Below are 15651 nucleotides of genomic sequence, written 5' to 3'. Positions count from 1 at the left end.
TACATGTCATCAATATATTGCTATTTTTTTCTAAATTTATAAGCATGAAATAAATTATTAAAACTATTTATCTGAGCAACCAACCTTTTTTGATGAAACAAAAATAAACATTTTATTTTGCAAATTTTAAAATGGCAAACGTAATTCGTGAGAAAAATACCTGACACTGACTAACAACAAACGTGCAGTACAATGTGCAAAAGAGAAAATTTTACAGTAGGTATTTTCAATTTGTCGATGCTTGTATAACTCCTTCCTTCGAACACATACTGATTTATCATTGTTTTATTGTGTTATAAATTAATTAAAGCTTTTTAGATAAGACATTGTGGAACTTTATACCATATTGTGTACATGATTTTACTCACTACGAGTTACATTATGTAGGTAGGTATTTATATTGGACAGAAGACACGCCTAATAAACTAATGTATTGTTGTTTGTCTAGTCCAAACGAGATTTTTTATGAACACGCGTGCATACCTACATATTCCTGCTCTGTTAACTCGCCAATCAATTAATAAATTAACAATAAGTAAGCAACACCGTCCTACAGAAAGTAAACCGCTTTTGTGATGAAATTATTTTATTTATTGTGAACTGAATTCGCACGCTAAAACGAAAATACCAGACTACGTTCTTCGTTCTACGAAAGAACTTATTATTCCTTGATCGATTGCAGATCGAACTATTTTGATTATTCTTTTTTACTCTATATACGCCCTAAGCCAATTACAACAGTTATATGAAGAAACATATGTAAAAGAAACTGAACAAAAATAACATAAAACTATGTAGGAAAGACAAACAATGGCAATAATATAATTGTATACAATATATTTAAAAACGCGATTAACATATAAAACTTCGAGCTCCATGCCAATTCACTTCATCACATAATTTAGTAAAATGATAACATTTTTCATATAGTTCATTGCAATAATTATGTTATGCCCACGTGTAAGGTTATAAGCCATTTTGATTTTTTTTAGTAATTATATACCTACGAAAAGCCGTAAGATCTATCCAGAAGAATTTCAAGTTGTGAGACGAATTGAATAATCTATAAATTAATTCTGGACATTGGGGCATAAAAACGGAAGTCGCTCTTAGAAGATTTGAAATAGCAGATTTTGGTTTCTGGTGACACGGTTGGGAACATGAAAAGAAATTGATTGCGACAGAGATTACTTATAGCATAAGTATTTTGAAAATGAAAATATATGCATATTAGAAAATACATGAATTTGCAAAAATACAATTTATCCATAAATATACCTACGTGTATTTAGTTTCCTAGAACAACAGAGAAATTAATGTAATATAAAAAAAACTTTGCGCAACATTTGCCAAGTTTTATTTCCTTGTCCGAATACTAATTCACTTCTCACGCGATCGACATTTAAACAAATATATTTAAGATAAAATGTTTTTTCAACTTATCTGAACTGTTTTGTGCGAATTTGCCATATACCTAATAGCTGTTTATTTCAAAATACTTTAAGATCAGAACTTCAAAAATAACGTGTTTTTTTATAGCACGTAGGCATCTACTTATAAATTAAACGACTCTTACAAAACACATAAAGATGGTCACCAAACATTTAGAAATGAAACACTCCGCACATATGTGTGATGTGCACTCCAATTTCTAAATTTACCTTCTAGATAAAATCGCTTTAATTAATTTGATTGCTGCTATGTAAGTAGGGCAGACCTAGGTTAGATTTGTAATGTTTTAACAATATCAAACTCCGTTTTCTGCTTTATGTTAACTAACAGGTCAATTTCACGGTTTCGAGGTGGCGTAATAATGCTGTCTACATATGGAGGGCTTTAAGCTGAATGGTTGAATGGATAGAATGTTGGCTTACAGCTACAAAGATCACGAGTTCAAGAGAACAATTGAGTGCAGGTGCCATCTTTGTCTCGGAAACAAATTATTAAAATACAAACATACTTGATAATGCCTTACTGAATCATTTATTTTTTCAATTAAGCAAATATGACAATGAACTGTTTGAACACAAAAAATATTTAAATCCAATTATTTTATCAATAAGCAGTTTGGACAAAAAAGTATTTGAGGTAAATTAATTTTTCACTCTCAGTCATTAGAGCAGCGGTTCCTAAAATGTGTTGCGTGGAATGGTCACAGAGGTTCCGAAAGTGAAGAGAAGACTATCATGGTTCAGCTTTCGTTTGTACAGACTTACCGATGTGAGACTTTAGCTTACGCCTACACTAAAAACAAGTTCAGAACTACACATGCCGCTCCAGACCTCGGTATTCAATTGTCGGACATTAAACCTAATTTTAAAGCTATTATTTTATGTAAAACTGTGAAAAAATATAGTTCTTCGCATCCAATACGTGCAGTAAAGATGTTGAATGTTTAAATCATTAAACCTGTCTTTTCAAGTCGAGCAATACAACTTACAAACAATATGTCATGGACATTTAAGTTTGGAAGTGAAAATTCTTGATGGAAGTTCATTGTAATTTATTATATAAATAAAATTATAATAATAAAAATATTTTATGGTTTTATTATACTTTTATTAGTAATAATAATAATAATATTAATATTAATAATAATCATAATATTAATAATAATTAAAATGCAGTTCCACCAAGAAATGTCAGTAGAAAAACTCAATATAAATATAAATAAAAGACGAGTGATACTTTACTTCACAAATTTGGAATATCCAGTGACCGGTTTCATCGCTTTCGCGACATCTTCGAGACTGGTATCTTCATTAAGGAGTTCAATGTATTTATACAAAACAGAGGTAAGGATAGATAATTCAAAATTATATGAAAGTAAATTAAATAACGTTATTTTTATCTTAAGGATCATTATCAACATTTTTTTGGGTTAACTAATGAGTTGATATAATGCTATTTTAATGAGTTTGAGCGCTTGGGCATACTCAAAACATTGCTGATTAAACTAACTGGTATAAGATGGAGAAAAATAAAATAAAAATTGTTTTCTGGCGTTGCCTAGTAGGTGAATTGGTTCAGCCGGACCAACCTCCCTCACATGATGAAGGTTTCAGCTTTTTTACTTCACACAAGTCAAAAGATGGAAGAGTTGAGGAAATGTGGATGTTTTCCCTTTCTGTTGCAACAAATTTAGAAGAAAAAAAAAATCCAATGCCTCCACATTAGCAGGCATTGGAGTCTAAGCCAGACCTGGGCCAGTATTAAAATGGGAAGTTAACATTTATCTTGAATTTTATCTAAAAAGTAAAATACAGTTTTATCCATGAAAAATAGAATATGAATACAATATTTTTTTCTGAACATGTTAAATAACAGATTACCAAAGAAGATACTTTAAATTTCCATACAAATATACACATTTTCGAACGTAAATATCGATTTAACTTTATTGTCGACAGTTGAAGATAACTTCCGAATATAATTACTTCCCAGATACGGTAAAAAGTTACAATCTATTTTCCTTAGTTTTATCTGCCTACAATATTTGTAATTGACTATGATCGTTTTCCTATGTTTAATAGGCTATTGGGTTTTTCATGTTTTTTTTCTGACAGCCCTTTTTTTATTTACGTAACTAACGCACGTTTATTATTACAACTATTATAAAATTTTATGTTATTCTTGTATATGTATTTAAAAAAGAACTGGGAGTGCGGCTAAGAGTAGCAGGCGCCACATTCAGCAGTATGAAAATGGTACAGCACTCGGTGAAAATCAAATGCAGCCTATATAACGCTTGAATACACCTATTTTCCCCTACTGTTGCGAATCGCGACACCTAATTAGGGCCCGAAACAGCAAAATTCTAAGTTTCGAAAATAGATTTTATTTATTTTATTTTATAAATTTATTGAAAAAAATTAGTATACATACCTAATAACAGGGAATCTTTATAAAACTAATAAAACTGAAAACGGAGTGTTTTTTGTTTATGATTGTCTCCATCTAACATGGCTCAGCCTGTTCTAAGATGGAGATTTTTTATCTTTAGATCATATTTTTTATTTCTTATTTTTCGTGATAATATATGCTTGCTTGTTTATTAATTTAACTTAAAAATGTCTCTCTTGCTTACCGTAACACTTTATTTATTGTTTGCCTTACAGAATTTATTTCATAAGCTTATATCTTTGCATTTTTTGTTTATATGCTTACTGTTTTTTCTTGCATACCTTTGTTATTATTGTATTTTTTTTACTTTGTAAAACTTTTTATCATATCCTTTTTAACTACTTTCACAATTTTTTTCTATATATTCTGTTTATTATTTAGTATGTTAGCATGTATTTCATTTTTATTTTTTGTAAATGCCTTTTGGGCGTTAATGAACAAAATAAATAAATAAATAAGTAGTCCTCTACTAATAAAACAATAACATTAAAAGTCAAAAGTCAAAACATGTCTCCTGACTTGCCAAAAAAGAGTCAGGCTCTTGTGTTTGGCAAGTGTCCAAAATAACATAAAATAGAAATAAAATAAAAAATAGTAAATTAATAAACAATTAAAAATTAAGAAAATAGAACACTTTTTAAAAACAAAATTCATTAATGTACACAGGCACATATAAACATATATTTATATACAGAATATTCATATATACCTACGTACACAATACATTACGTTTCATATTATATATTTGATATTATGAGATATGAAAATCATATAAAATGTCTCCCTCGGCACGGTATACCACAGTGAGTGATATTGTTATCCATTGTTTTTTTAATATTGTTTCTATGCTATCTCGTTATAATTTGTAAATAATTTGAAACTTGTTTTCGGCCGATATTATCATGTCTTGGTAGAAGGCCTCAATCAGCCTCAATAAAGGGAAAAAAATGCTTTGGTTTACGCTATAAGGAAGTTCATTGCTAGGGGAAATTGGATAAAAAATTGTTTTCTTACTCGCGGTAAAAATTAGAGCATTAAATTGTACGGCGAAGTTCTTGAAAATGCATGAAAAAAAATCAAAATGACTTGAGTAAAAATGACCTACTTTGAACAACGTCATTAGTTCATCTGAATTAACCGATGATAGTGTTGTGTTCACCAATCAGCAGAACTCACAGAAGAAAACTTCTGACGTCACGCCCGGATTAATAACAAAATTACAGAACTTTAAAAAATCATAGCGCTCATAATACGGTACACATTTTAAAATATTACAACAGAGATGAAGAACATTTAAGAGAAGGTAATATAGAAGTATAGGCATCTACAGGGCTTATGACCTGTCAATGGCTGGTTTAAGTGGCCACATTACACACTGTGTAAAATTCACCATTCTGCCTATATTTGAAAATCTATATTCCTTCACTTCTTTCATCTGTTGATGTTAGTGAAGTTAAAGAGCTGAAACCTTTATTTATGCGTGTGAGATTCATCTAATTGAATTATTTCACCTACATACTAGGCAACGCCTGAAAATATTATTTTTTTCAATTTCTATACTTCTTCATGGACCAGGTAATTTATCAACAATATTTTGAGTTTGTCCAAATTTTTTTTATTTTTTTTTTTATGTATGTAGGTGAAATAATTCAATTAGATGAATCTCACCCGCATAAATAAAGGTTTCAGCTCTTTAACTTCACTAACATCAACAGATGAAAGAATTGAAGGAAAATAGATGTTCAAATATAGGCAGAATGGTGAATGTTACACAGTGTGTAAAGTGGCCACTTAAACCAACCATTGGCAGGTCATAAGCCCTGTAGATGCCTTACTTCTATATTACCTTATTTTAAATGTTCTTCATCTCTGTTGTAATATGTTAATATAAACAGCTCCCCAGGGAGTTGAATCCAGTCCTTGTCTACAAAAATTTTGACAAACTCAAAATATTGTCGGTACACTTTTTTTTTTTTTTTTAATTTGGCTTAGTCTTTTTATAGTTCATTAATTTTTTTTTTAAACCTCTGAACTTCCTCATTGTATTTACTTTAGTCCAATATAATTGACAACTTAATAGTTTAACGATGCCGTACTTCTTGCTAACAACAGAGAGGAACTGCAATTCTTGGTAACAAAGGTCTACGATGTATGCAAGGGAAGCGATTGGCTGATGGATGTCGATAAATCGGATGTAATGGTTTTTTAAAGAAAAGAAAGTATGGCTAAATGTGAAATCACTGTAAATGGAGTTATACTAAAACAAGTAGAGGAATTCGTGTATCTAGGAAGTATGTTTACTAGGGATGGAATGACTGAGAAAGATATTGAAAGGAGGGTGAGTGCCGGTAACAGAGTGAACGGTGCACTTAAATCAACCTTGGCAAATAAATGTTTGTCAGAAGAGGCAAAATTAGCAGTTCACAACGGAGTCCTGGTCCCGACCCTGATGTATGGGAGCGAAGTATGGATATGGAAAAACTGAGATAAAAGTAGGCTGAATGCTGTCGAAATGCGATCTCTCAAGCGAATGTGTTGTAAAACTATGTACGATAGTACAATATGTAAGGCTGAGACAAGCATTATCGACAAAATTAAGAAAGGAGCTCTGCGCTGGTTTGGACATGTAGAACGAATGGACAGCGAAAGAACGGCTAAGAATATTTACAATGTGAATTTTAATGAATCCAGAAATAGATGAAGACCGAGAAAGACATGGCATGACCAAATCCAACAAATACTTGGGACATGTCAAAAGTCGGAATAATCGGCGCGCGTGCATGAGAAGGTGTATGAATGTAGAGGAAGCGAGATCTGTATGCAAAGATAGAGTGATGTGGCGTTCTATTCTCTCTGCCTACCCTTACGGGAAAATGGCGTGATGGTTTGTTGTTATAAAAAAAAAACGAAAAAAATCTATTGATTGCGAAGTAAATACTCGTAGCACTGGGTAATGACTGAACAAAGTTTCGAATTCGGATAAGTTAAAGTTCCTATAGGGTACATTGAAGAACTGTTACATATGTTATATGTACGTTACATACTGTTACATACGAACCAAAAAGCGCTTTAAAAAAATTTACTCATTAAATTTATGTCTGTTATTTCATTGTCTATTTTTATACTTATTTCAACGAACTCGCGAGGTTTAACAATAAAAATAATTTTAGGCGTTTTAAAGTGACTTTCAAATTATTTAAACTAAAACAGAAGCCGAAATTGGATTTTGTTTTTTTTTTATTTTTGGCTGAAAATCTTGTTTCGGTTGGTCATTAGTAGTAGGTAGCCACTATTTTTTTTAATGTATTTATAATGTGGAAGTTAAGTGGTTTTTTAATTTGTTAATAGACTATTCAACTAAGCCAAAAAGTTTTTTTTTCGATTTTTATGGATCTTATCTTATTTTCAGCGCTATGGTTTTTTCAAGTTTTGTATTGCTAAATCAACTCCGCGTCTGACGTCAGAAGTTGTCTTTTGCTTATTCTCGATCAATTCTACCCATTGGCCCATTGATGTCAAGCAAACCGGAATTTCCTTGATAACTCTTTTATCATTGGTTGATTCGTATGGACAAGTGACGTTGTTCAAAGTAGTTAGATTAGTACACATTTTCGGGAAACTTTGCAGTACAATTTAATGCTCCAATTTCCCGTAGGGCTGAATTTACATGCTAAGAATATCAATAATTACGCAAACATATGAAACTCACCAGTTGAACGTAAACTGAAGGTTGCTGCAACTTCACTGAATTCCGTATTGTTTAACAATGAATTGTCAGGTTTAATGAATGGGATCACAACAAAGCACAATGATAACCGTGTGAACTGTCGATTGGTTCAGTTTGTTTAGTCAATAACTATCAGATCCACCAGTCGCAGCACTCGTCACTCGCCATAGTCAAGTTCCACTGCCACTTGCAGGAGAGAAATCTCCGGCAGACACTTCTCATGAACAGGTGTTATGTCGGGTAAACAGTTTCTCATACATCACACGAACTTTATATGGAATCCGCCTTAAGACGCGCCGGTAGAAGAAAGCTATCGCTTAACAACTTTTTCTCCCGGTTTCTTATTTCAGTCCATTAACTTAGGAATATTTTTACTCTTTATAACCTTTTTAATTTATTTAAAATTAACGGATAATTTGTCCATAAATACGAATCAATTATTGAAAAAAATGTGATTAAAATCTTATAGGATAACATCGAGATTTTAAGAGTAATTTTGCACGTAGGTACGCGGAAAATTAATCACATGTTTGTTCAAAATGACCTAAATATTGTTATGTATTATCTAATTTTTCGAAGCCTAATGGTTAATAATTTTACGAATCAAACCAAACTACTGTTCAACCTGAAATATATTTAACGTATAAAAATTAGGTACTTACGATTATTACATTGTATTTGTAATATTGTATTTATTTGGGTAGTTTACCTAATCAATTGCCTAAAATATTGCGTATTTTCATAAACAAACTAAAGAACTTTCGTTAAATAACGAACTGTTGAAGTGTCACGAGTTCTGCACATTAACCGGAAGCAGAAGATGTTGATAATGATAAAAAAAACACTGAACGTAGAAATGATGATGAAAACGGCGTTCCATCCGAGTACAAATTAACGGACCGGTAACTGCGATAGTTTTATTCAGCGCCGAACTTCACGACAGGCTGACGAACGTCCGCAGCGATAACTGCCGACTCGAGTAATGGCGGTTACCTGTTACTGGTTTAGTAACTAAACCAGTGGGTACCTTTTACCTTCTGCAGTGGGGAATAGTGAAATGAATAACACGGTAGTCCATCAGAGGCCCGCAACACTCGACAAACACAGCAGGAATTACAGCGCAGCGAAGGTTTAAATTCAATACCTATCACAGTTTGCGTCTTATCTTACGATTTTGCCATTATGAATGTTTTTTTTAAATCTGTAAATAAGATGTTGTTTTAAATTAAATATTACAACCAGAATGATCTTTTTTTTTTTTAAATAATGCAATTCTATAAAAAAGGTTTTTACTAAAGTATTTCTACATTTTTTTTTAAGTATTACCGAAGGCATAATTTTGCGTATAAATAAAGGAAAATGTCACAAATATCTATGTGATTTAAAATGCTTGTATTTGTTTCCAAAATCAAAAAATTAAAATTTTTCTTCGGCTTCTTTCATGTTCAATTTATTATCTTTAATTGATTATATTTTTTTAAATTCAATATATAGTCTTTATTGAGATCCCAGATACCTAAGTTGAGTCTAAATTTGAAATGGCATAATCTGCCGGTCTAAAAGTAATTTTATTTTAGTTACATAAAAGTTTTAAGTGTATTTTTAAACAGAAATACCTTTAAAAAATATTGTTTTTATCTAATTTATATTTACATTTCCACAAGTTGTAACATATATAAAACTAAAATAATTTAAGAAATTACGTATACAATACATTGATAAAATATGAAAAATAATCACAAACATTTACATACAAAAAAAATATATCTGAGCTAATACAAATACGTACTAAGATCTGTTTTTGAATCTCAGGAAAACTCACCGAATTAAATTGGCGGCGTCATTGGCGCGGCGCGGCGGTGTAATTAAAAAATTCAAAAACTTTGAAAAATTATAGCAATAATAATTATACGATACATAATTTATTCTTTTTTTGGCTAACTTGGAAAGTACATTAACAATTAAAAAAATTTAACGGAATAACTCTAAACATCCTCAATAAAGGTTGAAATATTATAAAAGCTTTTCAAAATTTTAAGCCAAGATTACAATACATATTTTTTCCATACTGTCAAGATATTGTATAAACTCTGAATGATTGTACCTATATTATTACAATGAAATCATAATGTAGTTTTATAACAATGAAATACTAACTTAATAGACATAGGTACTTTTATGTACTTACCGTGATTTTATTTTTTTTATATAGGAGTTGCATTATTTTTTTACCTCGCTTATGATATACTAGGTTTATATTTCATCAAGTGGATTTTTCGGCATTTATTTTATTTTTAAATTTAGCTAAAAATGTTGAAAACTACCGTGAATTATTAGATACTGGGTATGTTTAAATCAAAACATGACAATACCTAATTACAACTCAAGAATGTTCATAGTAGGTCTGGTACATATGTCCAAATGTTTGTAAACAACTGCTTTATTTTACCCTCAGGAGTTTATGCTGATTGACAGATATAACGTACCTGCAGCAGAGATGGAGAGGATGCCTTTACTTTTATATTCCCTTCTCAAAAAAGTTATCCAAATCTGAAGAGATATTTATCTATCGAAGCTAAGAAAGTTAAATCATTAATACCGAAAGAACGTACAAATAACATACATAAATAAAACTTCTAAAATTTCATTGGACCGCGACCCGCGACGGAACATTGATTACCTCTGGATACAGGTGAATGTAAAAACTAGTAAACGGTCCTCTTCATTCGTTCCGATACGATAAAGTTGATAAAAGAACACAATTGGAAATAATTCTGAATTTAACGCGATTGTAAACCTTCGTATTTTATACCATTTATTTTATCTTTTATTTTATTTTATAATCTAATTCAACAAAGATACATACTAAAAACATATAATTTGAAGGTATTCGTCGATACAATTACACATGCATATTGCATATATATCTTCAACTAGATTTACCAATACGATTTTTTTTATTTCTTATACAGTACACAATACAATGAAAAATAAGTTTTGCGTGTGTACTTATTAACTAAAATTTATTCCTAAAAGATTATTCGCGGGAGAGTACCATGAAAAATAACAATTTTGTTTTTTCGGCAGTATATACTCGTATCATATTTCCGATACACGCGGACCATAGGTGTGTTTTGTAACATTTCTTGAAAACAAAGGCAGTTTAAATATATCCCGATGTCTGAGAGTTCTTACTCTCGTATTTATTTGTATTTTATTAAAGACGTTAGTATCTACTTAATCCTTTAATATTTTATCTACAAAAACAATGCGGCGTTTTGTGAGAGAATTAAAATGAAAAAGAATTAGAAGTTGTTCGTAATTTGAATTTGAACGTGTGTTAGATATTTGGAACTTATATAAAAGGTACTTTCAGAACTTTTTTTCATTCGAGTTTATATGATTTTGATATTGCTGACTCCATACGCATGAGGCATACTCAAGTTACTGCGAATCAAACTCATAAATATATAGACATACAGGGTGTTCTTTGAACTCTTTCACATCCGAAATCACGATGATCAGTATGAGCCAAAAGACATATTGGCACATTAAAATATGTTTTTAGAACGAATAAAATTTACAAAAATAAAATATTTAAAAAACAAACAGTTCCTTACTTCTGCAGGGGAGAAACGAGGGGGGAGGGGGGAGTCTGATACACCTTCAACCGTGCAGCCGCGCTCCCTCGCTCCCCTGCAGAAGTAAGCAACCATTTGTTTTTTTTAATATTTTTTTAATTCTTCGTTCTAAATAATTTTTTTTAATATGCTAATATGTTTTCTTGCCCGTACTGATCTTCGTGGTTTTGGATGTGACAGGGTTAAAACTGATTTTTTATAACTGATACATTTTATTTTATTAATATTTAAAGCCTTTACTTTGTAGTCAAACATTTCACTAAATGTTATTAAATATTTGTATATAACCACTTACCGCCTTTTCTATGTCTACCTGTTTCGAGACGTACCTGTCTCTTCGTAGAAATACCAATGAAATCAACATGTAAAACCCACTATACACCTTCACGATAGTTGTTGCACAAAAATATATAACCAACATGACGTGCATTCTAATAAGCAACCCTTACATGCACGGATTAGATTATGAAAATTTGTTTTGTTGTGGGAGAAAAGGTTGGAAAAAAAGGGAGGGCTGAAAGGAGGGGCGTGAGTTTAATGGGTTTAGTGTGGCTATTACAATGGAGAATCTTAAAACATTTGTTAGGCTGTTGATAAAAATAAAAAATAACAATGGACCTAGATAAGACCCTTGAGGAACTCCGGAAGTTGGAGAGTAGCGCAACGACTCATAACCTCTAACCATTACCACTAGAAACCTATTTGATATATATGGCTGATTCCAACGCAACGGTTACCATGTATACCAATATTTTCAAGTTTTATTTTTAATAATAAGATGATTGACTTTATTATTAAACCCCTTGCTAAAGTCCGTTAAATAAATTTCCTAAAAATTACATTAACGGAATTTAGCAAAATGAATTACGAAACAACAAGAATTATCACGATAAAAATAATGCACCGCTTTTAAAGCGTTGAAAAAATATTGTTAAAAATCGGCAATTTTAAAAAAGTCTTAAAAAATATATCATATTTTAATATACTTCATAGGAGTACTATAATTATACAGTAGTTGAATAATCGGCATTTCATTTTAATCAAGTGTAGACTAGAGCAATTTTTTTTGGCTATGGAACCCAAATATTGATCAACCTTTTTTTGGCGGAACCCCATCTCAACAATATAATCGTATGTTGATCAAAATTTTATTTTGAACTCTTTTATTATATAAGACACCTTATTGTTTGCATGTCATAATGTTCGACTTGAAAAGAAAGACTATCTTTTGAATTTAAAGTCTTTACTGTACGTATTTAAGGTGATGAATGAATTTTGTAAATAGTTTTACTTATAATACGCCCTGACCCTCGAAACCCTTGTGACCCTTCCACGGAACCCCAGGGCTCCACGGAATATCTTTTAGGAACCGCTGGACCAGAGTTCCAGATAGCACGCATCGTGTTAAAAATTGATTCGGTACTTGTACTCCTATATGGGTGCGAATCCTGGCACCTGACCAAAACCCAAAACACCAAATTTCTGAGTTTTGAGAGTAAGTGCTCGAGGAGCATATTAATAATGAATATTATAACGAGTGCACAGGTGGACCTGGCTTGGGCGGGTGCTGCGCTTCAGGAGAACCTTAACCCGAGTCGCCTCTTCTTCACATCTGCGGGCTCCCGCCGCCAGCGTTGCCAATACTACCGTTTTTTTCAGTAGATCTACAGATTTTGGGAGCAATCTACCGAATTCTATTGAAATTCTACCGAATTCTATACATTTCCTTGTTTTCTTTTCCATATAACAAAATTTCAATACAAATAAAACGAATATATATTATAATTATTTATTGTTTATTTGCTCACTTAGGTTATCATCTGTTGATTGTTTAAAAAACTGCTTATCTATCGTACATAAGTATATAATAAATTACATATGAATGAAATGAATCGGTTAGTATTGGTGAATGGTGATTCCCGGTTATTTTCAAGTATATTATTATGGTATAATAAATCATGACCATAAAATTTCATGACATTTTTGAAAAATATATATATATCTTTGTTTATCTTATGAGGAGAAATGTAAGGGGATCACCTTTCATATAAAAATGTTTTTTCTTTAGTTAATTATCTGTTTTCTATTTAAATTTAGTTAAATTATTGTTTTAAGCAATTTGCTCAGTACTTGGCAGTTCTTACATTTAAAGAACTTTAAAATATTAATTATTTCTTTGTTTAGCAATTTTATTTGACAACAAAGTTGCCTATGATTGTAAAAATGACCAGGACATAGAGAGACAGAGAAGAGCCATCGATGTCAGGGTATCTATGCTGCAAGACGCTTCTACCTGCAAAAAAAAACTATTTATACCGAGTTATTGACAGGCTTACAATACACAGTACTTGAATTCCCACAGAACGGGTATTAATAAACATCATTGATTATATTTTATGAAAATACATTCAACTGGTGTATCTTTGGCAATAAAAAAAATGCATACATTGGTAAATTAGTGTGATTTCATTAATATTTATGCTTTAAACCCTTGAAGAGTTTGTATGATTACACAAAATACAGTATTGTTGAAATAGAAATTAAAATATCAACATAACCTCAAAGTATTCTGAGCCAGTTTTGCAAGCCGTAATCAATATATTTTGGTGATTCACGTATTACAGTTCTTTTGGTTTTCAATTGTTCATTTATCAAGCGTTTTCGACTATTTGAAGCAACGGCCTTAGGCGAAACGACGCTTTAATTTTGAACAACTGTCAAATTTATTTTTTCCCCCCTCCCTCCCTCCTCCCCCAGCCGAATCTACCGATTTATTTTTCTGGATCTACCTATTTTCGCTTGATCGAGTCTGGCAACTCTGTCCGCCGCGCCGTCCTGGAAGGCCGTCGTGACGATCTTTCGGCTTCGTTCGACGGAACTTAAAGACGCAGGAATGATGTGGGAGGAGACGAGAGTGCCACTGGCAAGAGGATCTCCTGGAAACGTCTAGTGATGTCCACATGCTTCGATCACAAGCGAATGATGAAAAAAAAGGAGAAAGAAATTCACAAAAGTTTGAAGAAATATGTATGTTAACACATAAGCACAATGGTAAAATTATTTATTTATTTATTTTCCAAAGTTCACGGTACAAATACCCTTTACATATATTTTTTGTTCATAATATTGTATTCCACACATCAATAAGATGTGCAAGAAGATCAAAAACTTAAAATTATTTTTTTTTTAAACTTACAGTTACCGACTAGCGTTTACTTCTTCTCTTAGTGCCCTGTCAGGTATCCCCAACGTTGGCAATCACTCTGGCAAAAGTCTCTGTCCTGTGCTGCCCGGGAAATCTGCTCCACAGTCCTGAAGCCAGTCCAGTCTCGTATATTTCGCAGCCAGGACATTTGTCTTCTTCCAGCCCCTGTGTGACCCTCAATCTTGCCTTTCAAAATTAAATGAAGCAAGTGGTACTTTTCTCCACGCATTATATGCCCCAGATACGAAATTTACATTTATATTTAACTAGCGTTTACAATGATAATTAATTTTGCAATAAAAACATACATTTTTATGTTCTTCTAAATTATTATAAGCATTTTGAGATATTTTATATTACCTACTTGCGTAGAAATGTAATCAAATGTGAAAATAATAATAAAATAACGTAGTACTTTTTACAATTGGTACACATATTATTTATATTTTTATGTATTTCATTGCTTTATATTTGTTTTTTTTATTATATATTAAACTATATTATTTTTATTTAACTAACATGTATTATACTTGATATATATATACTTTATATTTGTATAATAACGATTTTTAATTTCTTACATTTGATTAGCTAGGCATTTATAATTAAGAAGTTATTGTTTTATTAGTATAGGACTACTTATTTATTTTATAAAATTTATATTTGAAGCACTAACTTTGTGGTTATTCATTATAATAAAATAAATTAAAAAACTCTGTTTTTAACCACTAATTTTTATTTTTCACCGACCGGTTTCAAAGCAAACAAGCTTTTTTGTCAAGGTTTACGTAGTTAACTTAGTTACGTAAACCTTGACAAAGAAGCTTGTTTGCTTTGAAACCGGTCGGTGAAATATTTTGTGTTTCTCAAAATAAAGCTCTAAAGAAAAAAAATCTCCACCTTAGAACAGGCTGAGCCATGTTAGATGGAGACTATCATAAACAGAGAACACTCCGTTTTCATTTTACATTAATTCGTTTTATGTATACTATCTTTTTGCAATAAATTTATTTAAAAATAATAAAAATAAAAAAAATCAAAAAATCAAAGCAAGGTAAAATAATCAATGATTTTTAAAATTATTTTTTCAGAATTATTTTTAAAAATTAAGGTAGGTACCTATGTCTCGGGTTCGATTCCTATGATGGTTGACATGAAAATATTTATTAAAAAAT

General features: G+C 31.2%; 1 protein-coding gene across 8 annotated transcripts in view; it reads right to left on the bottom strand.

Annotated features, from left to right (window-relative positions):
• LOC148279986 (uncharacterized) overlaps positions 1-8615 on the bottom strand; it is a 169553-nt gene extending 160938 nt beyond the window's left edge. For 4 of the 8 annotated variants that reach the window (XM_088229099.1, XM_088229106.1, XM_088229103.1 and 1 more), the window contains exon 1: positions 7613-8615. The gene's annotated coding sequence lies outside the window, so the exon portion shown is untranslated. The remainder of the gene's footprint in view (positions 1-7612) is intronic. The other 4 variants (XM_088229100.1, XM_088229101.1, XM_088229104.1 and 1 more) reach the window with 4 other exon arrangements.
• Between the last annotated feature and the right edge of the window lie 7036 nt (positions 8616-15651).

The sequence above is a fragment of the Micrasema longulum genome, unplaced genomic scaffold (genome assembly GCF_059751315.1).
Source record: "Micrasema longulum isolate JH-2025_06_02 unplaced genomic scaffold, ASM5975131v1 h1tg000634l, whole genome shotgun sequence".
Taxonomy (NCBI): Eukaryota; Metazoa; Arthropoda; class Insecta; order Trichoptera; family Brachycentridae; genus Micrasema; species Micrasema longulum.
This window is presented reverse-complemented; position numbering and strand designations above follow the sequence as displayed.